Genomic DNA, 20,569 nt, shown 5'->3' with positions numbered 1-20,569 from the left:
ATCTGGGAAAAAACAATGAGATATGCGAGAAATTTATTTAAGCGTTACTAACGGAACTAACCCCGGTACGATCACCTCTGCTTAACAAGCAACGGCATGAAAAATGTCTTATCATCTGAACGCACTGATTTTGAACTCTATCGATTTGAAGAAATAAATCTCTCTTCATTCTTTCCCTTTTTTTCATGTTTCAAATTACTGCAATAATTAGCGGTGCTTGTTTTCCTTTCGAGACTAGTCGAATTTAGATTTCCAAATTAATTTATTTTCATGTTTCCTGCTTTTATGTTGATTTAAAAACAGCAGAAAATAAATTCTATGCATAAAACATTTTATTAAATCTTCTAGATAAACGAGTACGACGTGCAGATCAGACTGCAGTGTTCAGCAGACGTTTAGACTACGAATATTAATAGAAAAGCAATACACATATTCATTTTCGGCGCTAGAAATAATTTCGGCACTAGAATATTAGGCACTAGTATGGCATTAGAAACATTTCTTGAAAAGAATTATCCAATTCCCTTCTGCATGCTCTCGTGACACCAGACCAACAAAATTACTCATATAATTTATAAGCTAATGGACATGGGTCCAGACTTATGCCATGTGTAAATATAACTGGTCAGTATGTCAGCAAATTTCAATGTAAATCAGTATCATTCAAGCATAAGTAATCTAGGTATGTCTGCGATGTGTGTATATAGTGTGGGCAAGCGTGTCCTAATGTATGTTATTATTATTATTATTATTATTATTATTTTTTATTGTGCTAAGTGTATATACTAGCTCTGTCTTATTATTCCAAAGCAAATTAAGGTAATGTCATGTAGGTATTTAGAAAGTATATGTATGTAACAGTGTTGGATTGCATGTCAGCAAATATGTATTAACAGAAGCATGTAAATAACTACTAATGTATATCTGCCCTTGTTTAGCCATGTACAATGCTATTCTTGAAGATTCAAAATCACTGGACCCGGGCACTTTGAACGGGTGTCTACCCGGTGGCATTTGGTTCGCGGAACTGCCAACCGGATGGTCCAGGCGTTGGGTTTGGGTGTCTTGTGCAAGCCTCCCATGTGGCCTCTCTGGCTTTACTCTGTATAAGGGCGGACGTGGCCCTATATGCTAATTAACTTAATAGTAAAGGGGTGGTGGCCACGTCCTCCGTCACTATCACTATCACTGCATGCTCTCGTGTTGTAAGTTTTAGCACGACTCAGAAACAGACAAAACAAGAACACAGATACGTAGTTCGATTTAAAGCGACCGCATATTTGATATTTCGTGTTTTTTGGCACAAAATGTGTAAGTATCTCTACACTTTTAGCATACGAGTTAAAAAAATAATTGTTTACATTTATAAAAATTAACAGCTAGCTACGCTATGCCTCAGGAAATTCCTCTGAGAACTGGATTATGTAAACAATGTGGATGATAAATTAAAGAATCTTGTTCCTCGTGGAATGACAACATGTGAAGTGACAATGCCAGATCGAGTAGATTATAAATGCCCTAATAAGTTTATATGACATAGATTTTTAAAAATGGATAGCTTTTTAAAAATAGAAGTAGATAATTTCTAGCATAAAAAAAGCGCCTATTATTTATATTTTCCCAATATATTGATATTTTATGAGCCTCAGTCACTCCGAAAATTTGGAATTCCGTTATATTAGTATGTCCAGTGTTTTGCACTGTACTTCAGAGTAGGAAGTTTAGTTCAGTTCCCCCCCCCTTAAACTTAATTAGTTCAAAAATCTATTTCATAAGATACGACGCTCATTTTAGCGGATCCCTAGCCACTAACTTCCACGTTGCTTTCTTGAATTTCTCATAATGAAATTAATAACAAATCGAATTTTTGATTGTAAATCATTCCTGGGCCCCTGACAATTACCTCTCGGACCCGTAGGGATCTACGGACCAGACTTTCAGAATCTCTGGTTTTAGATGACTCTTTCAGTCTTTACTACGTTGTTTTTCTTGCGGTCTTTTAAGTACAGCCACTGGCTACCCCTGTGGACAATTCAAACTGCATTAGCATGATACACGAACTGTAAGTTTTTTTAATGTGTTTTCTTAAGGGCAGAAGCCAGGTAAGCGAGACTGTCGAATTCCTTCGATTTTTTTTGCATTGGCGAGGTATTTTTGTTGTTCCACAAGCGTCATTAGATGAGGCATCTCTGCAACATTTCTGCTCTGTTTTCAGATTAATTACTACTTAGGGAAATTGAGTTCTTTTTTCCTTTTCCCTTTCTAAAAGAGATCATGCTTCCAGAGACTTTAAAGCGAAATTTTTCTAATGGATGGGTGAATTTTCCAACACTAAGCACTGTAAAATTTGCATAAATCATTCATAATCATCCATTATAAGTTTGCATAAATAGTCATTATCTTCACGCTTCACAATGCGCATACTTTAGGATAACAATAATTATTCACTATAATTGTTCATAAATAATCATCATCTTCGCACTTCGCAATGAATACTTTTAGGATAATAATAAATTTATGCCATTACAAATTTGCCTGATTCTTCATTATCTTTACATTTTCGTAACGAATATATTTTAAGATGATGACAATTATCCGTTATAAATTTGCATAAATCATCATCTTCACACATCATAACGAGAATACTTGAAACCAATGCAGTCAAATCTTTCTATAGCGAACCTGCTTCTTAAAAAAATCCCCATATATAACGAACGTTTTATTAATTCTTTAAACCATGGTACTGGTAACTATACTGGTTTGGGATGTTAGGATTTCCTCCCTGATGGAACCTCAAAAAACACTTTTGCGTTACTTTTTTTTTATCTTCAACTTCAACCTTTCTCTTTGTTCTAAACAAAGGCTATGCGACGCAGGAATAACATCCTGTTCTTTGAGAACCAGGACACACATAAGCATATCTTACTTAATAAACATATCTTAGGCCACCATATAGTGTCCGTAACCACTTATTGAAAGGATTTAAATGTGTTCTCTAGTTCCTTTCAAGTTCTTTGGTTGAGATATCAGACGGAGCTCTGTTCAAGGTCATGGTGAAAGTTTTGAAATTTTTGCTCTTCAGAAAAAGATGAAGCAGTAAACAGAGGCTAATCAGCTTGAAGCTATATAAGTGACTAGTTTAATGAAACGTGAAATTTTTTATCCTTATCGGTTTATTTTGTGTCACCATTTAAAACTCTATCCAAGTTCTATATTCTCAAAGGGCGCGGGTTTGCATTCTTTAGATCTTTTTCGAGATTTGGATGTTCTCTATAAGGACGACTGCACCTTTACTATAGAACGATAAATATCTTGGAGAAAACAAATGCATTCTCATTGGATATTGGCTAGGAAAATTAATGACGAAATTATCTTCAGTTTTCATGTTTTTTCAGATAGGCGAAGCTTTAAATATTCTTTTCTTAACTCTCTTCCATTTACACAGAAGACATTTTCGGTGTGAAAAATTCATCTGTAGTCGAGCGGAAAACGTGTAATTTTATTATTGAAGATAGATATCTTATCTTCAATAGCAACGTTACACGTTTACCACATTAAATATTATGTGTATCGCGTTGAGATTATACACGTTACCGTAATAAGATTATACACATTTATTACACACGTTTACCGCATTAAGTATTATTCGGAAAATACAAAATGAATACAGCTGAATCGGTATTTTACTGGAATATAATTTATACAATTGAATAGTTGGTCTCTTGTGGACAAAATCCAAACATGACAAATTTTACTCATTTGGGGGGGGGGGTAAAAATGGATACAAATAAAGCGTTCTAAAAGCCCGCGAATAAGGATGTTGAAGAAGCATTGCTGAAATGGTTACCACTTAAAGAAACGCTATCTGCCATTACCTGATCAAATGACAATTATAAATACGTATTTTGTATTGAGATGTGTGATTGAAAGGACGAGTCTAAACTATGAATTTTATGTTGAGTCATTTATCGTGTAAAGTTTTAACAAATAGTTAAACTGAAAAGCAACAAAAATAAATGTGTATTTTAATAAATGTGAGCAACTGCACGCAATAATAACGTAACTATAAAAATAAGATTGATAATGCAAAAATATTCCTGCATTAATAAAACGATTAGATATCCTTAAAAATATATCCTTTAAAAATTCCTTAAGCAAGATGAAAAAGTCCCCTGATCCTTTTCTTCACTATCCAGAGTCCTCGTTTCATAGAAATGTAATGGTACACAAGCCAAAGCTGTCTTCCTGCCGTTATTTCGAAACGAAGTTCATTGCAAGATGGGGACAACATACAGCCAAATGAGAATGGATTTCGATTCGGATGAAAAGATGAGGACATCATCAGATTCCAAATGGTTCAAGGATGGAGTTCCAGTTGAGATATTAACCACGAATTAAAAAGTGCACCAACGATCCACTGCCATCTGCGCCAAGTCAGCCAGCGGAAAGGAACATCTGGTGCGTGTGTGTGTGAGCACCGGCAATAGAATGAAGGGTCCAACACTCTGGTAAAAAGCACTTGCCCCGCAACACTGAAATCCATCACAGGTAAACGGAGCTACAAAGATTAATTAATATTTTTTTCTTCTTCGCGCATATGAAAAACACGAAAGAAAAGTGTTTTCCATAAATAGAAAGAGAGTTAAATACCCCCATTTAATTCCGAGTTATGTGCTAACGCGTCGGCAGATTAGTAAACATAATTTTAAAGTTCCGAACAGAGAATGGTGGCCATTTAAGTAAAACAATTTAGACTGCAAAAATTAAGTAACCATCTTCTTTAATCTCAAAACTAACGAAACGTTTCAAGCTCGCAAAGAGAACAAAGATTTTCTTGAAGCAAATCCCTGCAAATAATAATGATAACTCGCGGAATGGACTGTTAATTAGCAAAAGGCTGTAGCTCATTTTGCAAATCAACAGTCTATTTTGTAAAGGTGTAATACAGATTGCCATAATTGCTTCTATACATACAAACAGTCAGCTTTAGCTTAAATTCTAGCCTCTCCTTGGTTTGTCACGATACTTTTTCAGATCAGAAAGTTATGGAAAAGAACTGGCAAGCGGTACAGTTCATTCTTTAGTAGTCCATGAAAAAATGAATTGATTCGTTTTCTAAAATCTTTCTGAATTTGATACATAAAAATATGAAAGAATTTACTTATTAAACTGTAAGAAATATAAGGCAGCCCCTTTCTAAAGAAAACTATCCTTAAAAATGAGCAGTATTTTTGAAAACGAAAATAACCATCAATATTGATCATTACTTCTCTAAGATGATCTCTTCCACAAAGGATGAAAATCATTTGAAACCGCGCGTGTTTGTCTTTAAGAGATTTTGCTGTACTTTGTTTATTGACATATCATTTTACTTTATTTTACAATACCTGTCAATTCGACTTTGGTTACATGAATTGCATTTAGAAAAGTTCCCAAAACTGGACCGTTGTAAATTTTTTTCTGCTTTAATATTAATGATACTTACAAGCCGTTCGATTGCTAAATATTTCTCTTTTTTCCCCCATTCTACATTAGATTTCAATATTTATCTTTAACAATAAGAGAAGTGTTTAAATAAATTTTGGTATGCGAAGGATCATAGCGACAGTAGCTTCTGTTAAACACGGTTTTTAATAAGCATTAATTGTTAGCCCAAAGGGCGTTAGCCCAGAAGGGCTATCAATTTCGTTTGGGCCTTTTGAAAACTTTAAATGCCAGTTCGCTTTTCAAGTTGTTGCCACCAAACATTATCGCCCTGTGTTATATTTAAAGAAACTGAATAAATTGCCAATTCAACTGAAAATTAGGTAAAATTCTTTTTTGACATAAAGGTTTGTTGAACATTTTGGCTTTACCGAAGACCAAAATGATTACCTTTAAAAGATGATTGCACATATTAAACATTATTTTGGAAATCTCATGCAAGAAAACATAATTGCAGCAATTTAAGTCATTTAAACTAGTGAAAAATTATCTTTTTGAAAAGATGATAAGAGAGAGTTAAAGATCGAATTTCGAATTTTACAATTTGTTAGCGGTTTAAGACTTAAAAAAAAAAAAAAAAAAAAAATTTTTTTTTTGCACTTTTAATCAGGAAATATATTAATATAGGCTTCCTCTCATATTATCACGATAAATTAAATTCACAAAAATTTAAATTTTAGCTTTGGCAACTTTTCGTAATGAATTTCGTGTCATAATCTACTCTGAATATCCACGTAAAAAAATAAATGATTAAAAATTTAGCACATTTTTATCTCCTTAAAAAGGCATATTAAATGGATTTTGTGAAATATCAGAAATTTAAAAGAAATAAATCCATTTCTATTCATAGGCATTATCTTAAAACTCGTTTTTAGGCGGTACTCAAATGATTTAAGCTTTAACGAGATATGCAATACTTGACGTTTGAAATAACTTTTATTAGTTACAGAAATGCTGCAAATACTTAGGGACAAAAATCAACCAGTTCTGTTATAAATTGTGCTAAACAGACGTTTCATTAATGATATCATGCTTTCCCTTTAAACAGATAGACATAAATTAACACAGCATTCGAAAATAAACTAAAATATTAATTACTAAGATTTACATACATTGTTTTAAAAGTCATTTTACACTGACGCAGATTTGAATAAAATTCTCGAGATTTCCCTTCCCTCCCCCCTCAAAATAAAGTGAAGCAAACCTTTTGCGAAAGTTACTTTATAAGGTATTTCTCCCGCCTTCTTAGCATGCCTTCGTAGTGTAGCGGTCAGTACGCTGGGCGCGTATTCCAGAGGTCCGCGGTTCGATTCCCGGCGAAGGCTTTCCCCACTAATTCTTACGCTGGTATATTTCTCTTTCAGATACATGCCTTTTGTTAACGCCTTTAAATCACCCGATTTATTAAGCAATGCACTCTTTTAATCTGATGTTAAAGAAAGGAAAAAGGACTCGAGAAAGATCGATAACAATACATTTGAGAAACAGTCATTTGCTAGGCTACGCGGTTAATAAATGCCTTGGTAGCATAATGAAAAGGTGATTAAAAATGGGAACGCTAAGCCATAAATGATTTTAATGACAGAAAATGACTGAAAAATCTAGTATATGATTTATTATACATAAGTCCAGCACATAATCCAGTTCAAAATATGTATTTGGCAGAGAATAGCGCATTTTGAGATGTATGAGAGCTATGAACAATTTTGTAACAAGTATAGAAAAGAAAAGGAAAATTAATACGTAATTCACATGAAGGTCAAAGAATATAAAAATTTTACAGCTATCACGCAATATGCAATCATTGCTTGTAAGAATAGTTCATTTTTAAATCTCCTTCACACAAGAGGTGGGCATTCTGCCATAATTTTTTTTTTTTTTTTTTTTTTTTTTTTTTTAAGTAAAGAAATTATCGATCAAATTTAAAGATATTTTCTCTCGTTAGAAAATCCAAACCGATATTCATACTTCGAGAATTTCTACAGAATTTATAATTTATTCTATGAAATTGTTCAGGAATTCCATTTTAACAGAAGTATGGAATACCTAGCACTTGGAAACTGCAGTTTAAAAATATGAAATCTAAATCTCCTTCTCAAAATGTTGCATTTTCTTTGTGTGCCTTAATACTGAGTGCTGAAAGTATTCTAGTTTTCCCTGTTTTAATTCAAACGAATCATGTAATTTTGGAAAGAGTGTTGGCATCTGCAGACTTGAAGATTTTAAGTAGGATTTTGACTTCTGTCTTTCTTGAATCTGGCAAAGAAAACTGATTTAATTATGATTTTTTAATACTTTACCTAATTTTGATTATATTTTTTTAACGAGTATTAATCCAAACTATTTGAAAAAGTTTTAATTCAAAAACCAAGGTCGAATCAATAGCTAATTTAAAGTAAAAATGATATTAAGTAAGTAAAATGTTTTCTTTCACTAGAATAATTTCTGAATTCAATATTAAAATCTTGAAGAGCAATTTAAATACTGTAACTCCACTTTACAAAATTCTCCGCTTAATAAAACCCTCTTGAAACACGGAGGTAGGAATAACTCATCTCTCTCTCTTTTACCTCCATATTTTGAATCATTCCAAGGATTGGCGTGCTCTCGATATTTGAGTGGAATTTAATTTTAAAATTTGGCAAATTTTAAATCTAGATTTACCCCCCCCCCCAAAAAAAAAGAAAATATTAAAGGAATATTAGAACTGCATCTATTTCATCGTTAAGGAGCAAATTATTGTGCTGCTTCTTTATATACTTTCTCACCTATTTTTTTCTTTAAGACGAACCAAGCACTTTTAAATTCATTTATGTGATCAGAAAATTATATGTTCAAAAAACTAATGTAAATAAAAACATTTTAGGTCATATTGAACAAATATGTAAAAAAAATTGCAATTTGAGAAGTTAGGAAAAAAAATACTTAAAAAAAAAAAAAAAAAAAAAAAAATCTGAAATGTTTCAGATTTTAAATTACGTCCAAAGGGGCGTTTTTTAACATTTTGTGTGTTACCTTTCTTTATTAAATATCATGTTCCTCGCACTTAAACCATAAGATCCAGTGCAACAGCAATATCGCAAAATAGTTTTAAAACGAGCATATCTTTAGAATTTCCGATACAGAGACTCACGCGCTGGAGATAAAAATGTTTTTTCTGCACAACGTTGCCATTGCTCGCTTTGAAATCCTTGAGTTTGTTAATCAAAAATTCGTCAAAGTTTTAAAAAATAGGAAATCGATCATAAAACAAATTTCAAATTTCAAATTTGGTCTTCCACATGCTCATATTCGTTGGAGGATTCCGTTATTCAAAATTCGATGACTCTATGTACCGTTGTTTTATCACAATACGAGAAATATACATACATTTATGCAGATTTTTCATTATTTAATTTCTTCAAATATAATGCAGGACTCTAACATTTTGTGGCAACAGTTTGAAAAGTGAACCGACATTTATGAGTCCGACGCAAAATGCCAAAACTAAACTAATAGTCCTTCGGAATTCAAATCCCTTTGGTAAAAAAAAAAAAAAAAAAAAAAAAAAAAAAATCTGAAATGTTTCAGATTTTAAATTACGTCCAAAGGGGCGTTTTTTAACATTTTGTGTGTTACCTTTCTTTATTAAATATCATGTTCCTCGCACTTAAACCATAAGATCCAGTGCAACAGCAATATCGCAAAATAGTTTTAAAACGAGCATATCTTTAGAATTTCCGATACAGAGACTCACGCGCTGGAGATAAAAATGTTTTTTGTGCACAACGTTGCCATTGCTCGCTTTGAAATCCTTGAGTTTGTTAATCAAAAATTCGTCAAAGTTTTAAAAAATAGGAAATCGATCATAAAACAAATTTCAAATTTCAAATTTGGTCTTCCACATGCTCATATTCGTTGGAGGATTACGTTATTCAAAATTCGATGACTCTATGTACCGTTGTTTTATCACAATACGAGAAATATACATACATTTATGCAGATTTTTCATTATTTAATTTCTTCAAATATAATGCAGGACTCTAACATTTTGTGGCAACAGTTTGAAAAGTGAACCGACATTTATGAGTCCGACGCAAAATGCCAAAACTAAACTAATAGTCCTTCGGGATTCAAATCCCTTTGGTAAAAAAAAAAAAAAAAAAAAAAAAAAAAAATCTGAAATGTTTCAGATTTTAAATTACGTCCAAAGGGGCGTTTTTTAACATTTTGTGTGTTACCTTTCTTTATTAAATATCATGTTCCTCGCACTTAAACCATAAGATCCAGTGCAACAGCAATATCGCAAAATAGTTTTAAAACGAGCATATCTTTAGAATTTCCGATACAGAGACTCACGCGCTGGAGATAAAAATGTTTTTTCTGCACAACGTTGCCATTGCTCGCTTTGAAATCCTTGAGTTTGTTAATCAAAAATTCGTCAAAGTTTTAAAAAATAGGAAATCGATCATAAAACAAATTTCAAATTTGGTCTTCCACATGCTCATATTCGTTGGAGGATTACGTTATTCAAAATTCGATGACTATATGTACCGTTGTTTTATCACAATACGAGAAATATACATACATTTATGCAGATTTTTCATTATTTAATTTCTTCAAATATAATGCAGGACTCTAACATTTTGTGGCAACAGTTTGAAAAGTGAACCGACATTTATGAGTCCGACGCAAAATGCCAAAACGAAACTAATAGTCCTTCGGGATTCAAATCCCTTTGGACTAAAAAAGAGTTCACTGTTAAACGTTTTAAAAAACTGAAATATCTAAAAAATTTTTAATATAAATAATAATCCAATATTACATTTTTACCATTAAATACAATATCTACCATAGCCAATTCCTCAAACTAAATCTTTATTTTTTAATAATATTCAAAACTCAACTCAAAAGGAGTTTCGAGTACAAAAGCTCCTGTTCTTGTTCCTGCATTTCATTTTTTAACTTAAAAAGCTAAGAATAAAAAAGTGTTAATATATATATATATATATTACTGTCAAAACAAATAAACAATCAAAACTGTCTACGCAGGCTTGCGGTATATACTTTAGTGTAAAGTTTTATCATAGCTATTAACTTTTATCCTTGTTGCAGAAATTAAAATGCTTAGTAGGATGAACCTAAAATTTTGGAAGTTGACAGGATTTAAAATTAGGCAGAAAAGCAACCTTAAATCGGATCAAAATTAGATTAGAGCAAGCTTTCTTTTTTCTACTGAAGAAGGATCCTATGCCTGATCGCCTTTGAAAATCGACAGAGTTTTATTAAAAATCTACCCTAGTCTAAGGTTGCTTTTTTACTCAATTTAAATTCTACATTAGCGTGTTTCCCTTTCAGTTAGACAATTTTAAATTGTTGTGTTTTAATTATGATACTATTTTGAATTACTATAAAATACTGTACAGAATACAAGGTAGAATGACTTCCAAAATGATTAACTTATCTACACATTTCTGTAATATCGAAGATCATATTCATCGCGGATTCGGGATAATGTCCTTTTTATGGTGGACTCAACTTTATCGGAATTGAAGATAATAACCCCCCCCCTTCGAGGTGTAAACAAGTCAATAAAATAAATCAAAAATGAAATGAAACATTTTAGCCATGGATGCAGAATGTGTTTTAAACATATTAGAAAATGGTGAAACTAATGGCCAGAAAAAGCTGGTGCGAAAGAAAGAATTTCCTAACATGCAAGAGAAAATATGCAATCTTGATTTACCTGAGCGGTTTGTACTTCTCGGACGGGACATCTCTGTAATCAATAATCCATAACCTTTGAGACGAAGACACAAAACACTACAAACACAACCACCATCAACAGCTGGATTCAAGCAATACATTCACAGAGCACAGAGAGAGTCACGCGCGCATCCTTCGACGTCCCTCACCCGTATTCCGACTGATCTCTTCTCCCATTCCTGGATGAGTATGGGATTGGGATGTTCGAAGGGATAGAGAAGACGGGGGTTGCCGACGCACGCACTCGTTCGCGCCAAGAGATCATCGCCAAGCGCCCGTGGCAGTCGCAGGTGTTGCGTGTGGATGCGAAGGGGAAAGTGAAAATATGGGGGAAAGCGGAGACAGACGCGGGAGTTTTGAAGTTTCCGATTCTGGAGGGGGACGTGCCAGACAATTGGTGAAGAATGTACGGTTTACAACCCGTCCTCTTCCCGTCGTCTTTCGGCTCTACAACCCGTCCTCTTCGGCGACGACGAGCAGCTTCTTGTCGCTAAACCACTTAATCGCGCCCAAATATGTATCTCAGTGATTCGCTTTTCTATACGCACATCATTTTATCTTTTATCCGAAAAAATAGCCTGTTTGAAGTCCTTATTATTCCACTTCAAAGGGTGTTTCAAATAAAAATATGCCCCTATCAAATGGCAGAACAAAGCATTGCTTGTGCACGTGTAATATGGACGTATGGACGTACGTACTGCATTGTGGTACGGGCAACAATACTACCAAAAACAAAACAAACAAACAAATAAAAATAAACAGAGCGCTGTTAGGATTATCAACACAAATCATTCGTTACAGTTCAACTTAGATGTTCTTTATTTGGAACACCTTATACTATCAATGTTTCTGAGGCAAATTGAAGGTTATAGAATTTAATTCAGAAAAATGAATGGTACAAAACGCAGAAGTACTAGACTTCTGACTTCAAATAATTTTGCCCTTCGGTTATGCCAGGAGATGTTCATCACTGATACTCATTTATGTTCTAAATAATCCTGACTCTCAGATTGGTCGCAGTGAGAAGGTTACCTATATTTATTCGTATTTTCAGAGCTTGATTACGAACAAGAGTGCTAAGCACAGCTTTTTTCAGGGCCCCCTCCATCTCAAAGTTCCACTTTTCTTACGTTATGAGGGAAAAGGAAAATTACGAGAAATTATAAGAAAGAATTTTAGTCCTTTAAAAATCCGAAGCACTAGGCTTGCACTTTAACGATCTATTTGGTGACTGGGTCCTAGGTACAGTGTATTATTTATATTTTTTTAACTTTTAGAAGACAAGGCAGCCTATTAAAAACATTATTAACTTACTCTTGAGACTCAGTTAATAAAAATAGTACAATATATCATCGATATACAGAGTCTCCCATTTGTTTTCGATCAATTATGCTTTTCAATTCTAGTAACAAATATAAATTACTAAATATTAGCGAAATGAATTTATTTTTCTTTCAAATATACTATTGATAATGTTCTTTAAAACCTGCTTGTTTTAAAGAAAGTTACTCAAAACATTTTTTAGTCAAACAAAAATAGTTTACTGAAAACATTCGGAAAACGAACTCATAAGTATTCTTCAGACTTGGACACTTTTTAACCAAAATTACACTTTTCATGCGCTTTGATGTGGATTCGGATTCAACTAATTTTTTCGCGTAAGAATGTTCCATTTTGTTTATTTCATTCTTGCATAAGAATTGCTTTTAGTAAAGCTTTAGAAGAAATATAATGCTCCCTTATTCTTTTCTCCAATTCATTCCATACGTGTTCGATAGGATTCAAATCCAAAGATTATGGAGGAATTCTAATAACTTCAAGATATAGTTGTACAATAACCACAAACAAATATATATCGAATCATTACCCTGAGAGAACTTAACTGTATTTTGCATTTTAAGCTTTCTCGCAGCACTTTAAAAGTATTTATATGTTTATACTGATTCATGTTATTTTATATAAATATTAAATTTCCGATCCGGTGAAACATCACCAAACCATTATGCCTCTACTTTAGTGCTTGTGTTTAACAGTAGGCAGCAGGTTTCTCGGATTCAGTTCTTGATTCGTATACTTCAATTATGCTTAAAACTGGCCACAGTAATTGTCTGTCGGAATCAAAAACATTTAAAATGTTTACTTTTTTTTTACAAATATAGCGTTATTCTAATATGCGCACGCCAGGTATATTTTCCTTGCTTTTTTGCTGACAACGAATTTCTCTTCTTGCTGATCGCCCATTGTTCCTAATGGCTCTTCTAAGAACTTCAGTATTTACTTTAATTGCAAATGCTTCTTCTAAATCCGTTGAAAGTTTTATTGAACTAATTTTTGGATCTCGTGTGATTTTTCGTAGAATAAATCTTCAGTTCTTTGGTGGTAACATAGAATACTGTCTAGACTTAAGGGTGAAAGTTTCACACAATTGCCATCGTTTCATTATATAAAAGATAGTTACTTGCATTCCTTTAACAGGTATTCTTTGGATGTTTCAAATACTTTTAATATTTAAAAAGAAAAAGAATAATTAAATTTCTAACAGAATTTTCGCGAAGTTTTAGTGCCTTGCTATGTTTCACTTCAGAGATTGAATTGCTAATGTTAAAACAACAATTTTCAAACGCAAACGATAATTCTTGTAGTCTCATTTAAAACAAAATAATATGGCTAACAACGTGTTCTACCGAAACATCTGAACAAAAGTTTAGATTGTCTGAATTATTAGTATGTGAGTTACTGGTTAACACTTTTTGAACAAATTATTTTATTAGAAAGAATATTTTGGTGATATTTATTTTGCAACAAACTAAACATAATAAAAACAAAAGTAATACATTAGAAAAACGAATTCTATGTTTCAATAATTAGTACAAGTTCTGTGCAATTAAATTTCAGAAACACAAATGTCCGATACAAATTTAAGCCATTGTATTTTTAAAGCAAACTAAAGCTTTCACATTTTATTCAAGAACACAGATAATGCAAAATATAGCGAGACTTCCTAACGATGACCAACATGGTTTCATAGGTGTTTGGTCTTGTGTGGCTGTGGTCATCTTAGAGAAGTGATAGTCAGTACAGACAACAGACATTTGTTTATAGCCTCAAAAATATTGGTTCCTTTCAATGATAGTCGTCTTCGCGAGTAATTACCATGAGAAATTTCATTGCATACATGGTATAACTTTAACTAACCCACCTTGGGCATTATGCAAAATGAAATGGAAAATGTAATGCACTACTTTTCTTATAATTCAGTAAAACTTTAACTTGAATTTTGTGTCAGACACATGGAAAATTTTCACATATTTTTTATACACTTTATATATATATGTGCGTGGGCTACAACCTTCTTTTAACATCCCAAAATAGCAACGACCACAACAGTTAGATAGTTCCGCAAGCTGTGTGAAAGAACTCTTTTCTTCGCGTGAAGAATTCAGACGATTCCGCTTTTGAGACAAGAGATGAGAAGCAAGTATGATAGAGTTTGAAGTGTGAAAACGAAAGAACTCTTAATATTATGATAATCTGTTGTTATGACACCAATGAAGTGATTAATTTTTTCTTATTTTCTTTTCATTTTTATGTGTTATTTTCATATTGGTTGTGTTCGCGTATTTTCGTCATTAAAAAAATCATGAAATACCATTACCATTCCCGCCACTAGTAGGACTGAGTTTAATCACATCTTACATACACAAATATTTTTATACATAAACCTCACTGAAAACAGAACTTCTGCATACTGAGCAAAAAAGAGGAAAACTTGCTGGTATTTTCCTGCTGGAGATACTGAGGAACATTATAGCAAAAATGCAAGGATGGGTGTAAATTTGTATAATAATATGTACTATTTTACTAACAATGAATACATAAAATTCATTGTGTTATTTGCTAATTAACTAATGGATTGCTGTCACAGCTTCTTCTAAAGCATAGGATAAAATGACCAATCTTAGGATCTTAAACATAATCGTATAAGGATTAACGAAATTCCTTTTTTTATAGTTGTTACAATAGATAGTGTTTTATTAAACAGAAAAATGATTAACATTGAAAATATCTATTCAAAATTTCAAAAATTCATTGTATATAAAAAAATTAAAATCAAATTTAAAGTGTTCTCCATCCATTTCATGTGTACCTTTCAAAACTGATTACTAAATTTCCAAATTAAATTTAAGCTTCTGAACTAAATCTCTGCGCATTTTAAAATTATTGTGCATAGTCTACCCTTCGAGAAGACTGTATAAATACTGAACACTTTAAAATTTGATTTTAAAAAATAAAATTACAACCAGCTTCCGATAAACCGGAGATAGATTAAGCGTGCTTTGTTCAGAAAAAAAAAAAAAAATTATTTACTGCGGAACGATAAAGTAATTACTATCATAAATACTATAATAAAACAAAATTATTTCGGAAAATACATAAAGGGAAATTAAAATGCATCAAATAACAGCAGTAGAAGTAGATGCTATAACAGTGTTTGGGAATTATTTTTATGTACAAGAACACGAAATTTAATTTAAATGACCTTGCTCAAATTCTATTGCGAGTAAATACTTTTTAGTGCTATTTATCATTTAGTTTTTCATTTTCTAAAGAAGTTCGTTCTCCCATTATTTATAGTTTTATTTTTCCTTTCAAATACCGATTTAATACACATTATCGAATTAACTTATTCTTCAGACAGCTTGAATGTACAGATAAATTGTTAGCAGTATTTTTCTGTTAATTATAATATGGATTATTTCAGTTCCTAGGGTCGTTTTTACTTGTCCTCGGATTAATCATGATTTTGAGTTCAATGTGCATGTTTCCTACTGCATAATTCCGTAAATAGAGAATTGACAAAATTTAAAGAATAAATTAAAATGAAAGCTTTGGAAGTGTAATAATAAATTAGCAACTATTTCAACCTATAGAAGACAACATTTTTATGACATAATGCTCAAATTTGCGTACAATATAAACGAGCTGTTCTCAATCTTTTTTGACTCATGCACTCCTTTCACCATTCCTTAAAAATATCTCGCCCTCTTTTCCAAAATAAAAATAAAAATAAAAATAAACCATATACATTTATTTAAATTAAGATTATTTTTGAAGTGCTTTTTATAAATTAAACAAGAATGTATAGAAAATGTTAATAAATACCAAATCTTAAGAAAAGAAAAGAAAAAACAAAAATTTGAAGGGTTTCAGATTTTAAATTACGCTCAAAGGAGCGCGTTTTTTGCGTTTTGTGTGTTACCTTTATTTATTAAATATCATGTTCTTTGCACTTAACCTTTTGAGGCCGGGGCTTTGGTAGCAGTAAAAGCTACCAAAGGACGGGGAATCTTGAACAGAATGCTTTCCCCCTTTCAGAAATCAAGTCCTATTTGCAACAAAGATTCTTGTGTGTAGTTTAATGGATTCTCAGAGGGGTGCATCTATGTCGCAAAAGGAAGACCTTTGAAACAGATAAGTGGTTAAAACACTAGGGACGTCAAATTTGACATTTCACCCCACTTTTCAGCATGGAAAATCGGGGAAAAAGACATGGCTATTAAAGTGGACAACCCCGTCGTTTCAAAGAGAGGACTCTGTGGCCACTATAATGGCCATCCCGTCTTCAAAAGGTTTTAAACCATAAAATTCAGTTCAATAGCAATGTCACAAAATAATTTTAAAATGAGCATATCTTTAGAATTTCCGATACACAGTTTTGCGCGCTGGATATAAAAAAGTTTTTTTCCCCCCTCCACGTAGTATTGCCATTGCTCGATTTTAAATCGTTGAGTTTGTTACTTAAAAATTCGTTAAAGTTTTACAAAATATGAAATCGATCATAAAACAAATTCCAAATTCCAAATTTTGTCTTCCACATGCCTGTATTTGTAGGAGGATTACTTTATTCAAAATTCGATGGTTCTATGCATCGTTGTTTTATCACAATTCGAGAAATAGACATACATTTATGCAGAGTTTTCATTATTTAATTTCTTCAAATATAATGCAAGACTCTAACATTTGGTGGCAATAGTTTGAAAAGTGATTCACCGTTTATAGTGATTCAACGCAAAAGGAAAACAATAGTCCTTCAGGGACAAAGCCCCTTTGGACTAATAAAAGTAGTTTGTTATATTCATAAACTAAAATTAGATAAATAACAATTAATGAAAGTCTGAATGCATTCCCCTCCCTCTAAAACTATGAACCCCCCTGTTTAAAAATTCCTGATATAAACTTGCATGAAATATCAGAAAAATTATTGGTTTTAGATGTTAGTTTAGAGTATTTTGAAGCTTTTTTATAAATAACAGATTTGTTACTACATCTTTCTAGAAATAAATTCTTGTTCTAGGTACAATGATTGATTATTTCTGAGAAAAACCACACATGGCAAGCGATCAATCATTTGCCTTTGCGGAAATTAGACTATCGGCGACGGTGTGATTTTCCATTTCTTCAGGGCATCACATATTCCCGATCATTCTCCAGTTCCATCTCAATCAGATCATTTTCACCACCCGACTGCTCTTGCAAAATAATTAAAAAAGCGTAAAGCTGTTGCTGGCACGTCATTTTCCCAAACATCATGGATGTCGGGTGGGGGGGGGGGAGAAATGAGAATGTGCTCATTGCAGGATCAGCAGACTAAATACTAGGTATTTTCCTCATGCGCGTGATCGTCCACCCTAAAGCCGCGAGTCCCTTGATCCTTCAGGAAATAGAATGTCGGGAAAAGTATTGTGTTCGCTAAATTTCCACTCTGCGTGGCCCAGATATCCGAATGGTGGAACGGAGGCCTCTGGAGAACGTGTCGCGGCACGTCGAATAAGGACAGATGGACGAACATTTGTTCAGGCGCGGTGGGAACAGGACATCTGCGCATTCAAATTCTACAGGTTGGACACCCTAAGCTTACAGATCAAAATAAGACTGTTTTATTAGTTTCAAAGCTAATGTTACAATGAAAGCATTTTAATTACTACCAACTTTGAAATATGAAAAAAAATGGATGCGGCGACGTAGACGCGATCACACTACGCGGCCACAGGACATCAAAAGGATTCCAAACCGGCAAATTTGATTTAGAGTTGAACGCATAATTCAAGCTAGTTATAATATTGCGAAATGTATTAAATTGTAATTTTAAATAACAAATTAAACATTAAGCAAAAGTTTTGAGTTAATTTGATTCCTTTCAGTATTTATTTTTTAAAATTTTACTCTGATAAAGTCTCGAGTAGGGAAGAAAAAAATGTTAATTAATTAATTATAAAAATGTTTTTTCAAGAAGATAAAAAAAAAAAAAAAAAAACTGAAATGTTTCAGATTTTAAATTACGTCCAAAGGGGCGTTTATTAACATTTCGTGTGTTACCTTCCTTTATTAAATATCATGTTCCTCGCACTTAAACCATAAGATCCAGTGCAACAGCAATATCGCAAAATAGTTTTAAAACGAGCATATCTTTAGAATTTCCGATACAGAGACTCACGCGCTGGAGATAAAAATGTTTTTTGTGCACAACGTTGCCATTGCTCGCTTTGAAATCCTTGAGTTTGTTAATCAAAAATTCGTCAAAGTTTTAAAAAATAGGAAATCGATCATAAAACAAATTTCAAATTTCAAATTTGGTCTTCCACATGCTCATATTCGTTGGAGGATTACGTTATTCAAAATTCGATGACTCTATGTACCGTTGTTTTATCACAATACGAGAAATATACATACATTTATGCAGATTTTTCATTATTTAATTTCTTCAAATATAATGCAGGACTCTAACATTTTGTGGCAACAGTTTGAAAAGTGAACCGACATTTATGAGTCCGACGCAAAATGCCAAAACTAAACTAATAGTCCTTCGGGATTCAAATCCCTTTGGTAAAAAAAAAAAAAAAAAAAAAAAAAAAAAAAAAAAAAAATCTGAAATGTTTCAGATTTTAAATTACGTCCAAAGGGGCGTTTTTTAACATTTTGTGTGTTACCTTTCTTTATTAAATATCATGTTCCTCGCACTTAAACCATAAGATCCAGTGCAACAGCAATATCGCAAAATAGTTTTAAAACGAGCATATCTTTAGAATTTCCGATACAGAGACTCACGCGCTGGAGATAAAAATGTTTTTTCTGCACAACGTTGCCATTGCTCGCTTTGAAATCCTTGAGTTTGTTAATCAAAAATTCGTCAAAGTTTTAAAAAATAGGAAATCGATCATAAAACAAATTTCAAATTTCAAATTTGGTCTTCCACATGCTCATATTCGTTGGAGGATTACGTTATTCAAAATTCGATGACTCTATGTACCGTTGTTTTATCACAATACGAGAAATATACATACATTTATGCAGATTTTTCATTATTTAATTTCTTCAAATATAATGCAGGACTCTAACATTTTGTGGCAACAGTTTGAAAAGTGAACCGACATTTATGAGTCCGACGCAAAATGCCAAAACTAAACTAATAGTCCTTCGGAATTCAAATCCCTTTGGTAAAAAAAAAAAAAAAAAAAAAAAAAAAAAATCTGAAATGTTTCAGATTTTAAATTACGTCCAAAGGGGCGTTTTTTAACATTTTGTGTGTTACCTTCCTTTATTAAATATCATGTTCCTCGCACTTAAACCATAAGATCCAGTGCAACAGCAATATCGCAAAATAGTTTTAAAACGAGCATATCTTTAGAATTTCCGATACAGAGACTCACGCGCTGGAGATAAAAATGTTTTTTGTGCACAACGTTGCCATTGCTCGCTTTGAAATCCTTGAGTTTGTTAATCAAAAATTCGTCAAAGTTTTAAAAAATAGGAAATCGATCATAAAACAAATTTCAAATTTCAAATTTGGTCTTCCACATGCTCATATTCGTTGGAGGATTACGTTATTCAAAATTCGATGACTCTATGTACCGTTGTTTTATCACAATACGAGAAATATACATACATTTATGCAGATTTTTCATTATTTAATTTCTTCAAATATAATGCAGGACTCTAACATTTTGTGGCAACAGTTTGAAAAGTGAACCGACATTTATGAGTCCGACGCAAAATGCCAAAACTAAACTAATAGTCCTTCGGGATTCAAATCCCTTTGGTAAAAAAAAAAAAAAAAAAAAAAAAAAAAATCTGAAATGTTTCAGATTTTAAATTACGTCCAAAGGGGCGTTTTTTAACATTTTGTGTGTTACCTTTCTTTATTAAATATCATGTTCCTCGCACTTAAACCATAAGATCCAGTGCAACAGCAATATCGCAAAATAGTTTTAAAACGAGCATATTTTTAGAATTTCCGATACAGAGACTCACGCGCTGGAGATAAAAATGTTTTTTCTGCACA

General features: G+C 32.5%; 1 protein-coding gene across 4 annotated transcripts in view; it reads right to left on the bottom strand.

The window, feature by feature from the left end:
- Positions 1 to 20,569, bottom strand: part of stet (rhomboid serine protease stem cell tumor) — a 555,200-nt gene that overhangs the window by 50,246 nt on the left and 484,385 nt on the right. The window contains exon 1 of one of the 4 annotated variants that reach the window (XM_035366442.2): positions 11,210 to 11,419. The exons of the other annotated variants lie outside the window; for them this stretch is intronic. The gene's annotated coding sequence lies outside the window, so the exon portion shown is untranslated. Of the gene's footprint in view, positions 1 to 11,209; positions 11,420 to 20,569 lie in introns of those variants that run through there. 4 annotated transcript variants of the gene reach the window in all.

The sequence above is a fragment of the Stegodyphus dumicola genome, chromosome 5 (genome assembly GCF_044657685.1).
Source record: "Stegodyphus dumicola isolate Sdum_Otavi_A_Nest chromosome 5, ASM4465768v1".
In the NCBI taxonomy this organism is placed as follows: Eukaryota; Metazoa; Arthropoda; class Arachnida; order Araneae; family Eresidae; genus Stegodyphus; species Stegodyphus dumicola.
The sequence above is the reverse complement of the archived record's forward strand: the minus strand, read 5'-3'. Positions and strand labels throughout refer to the sequence as shown.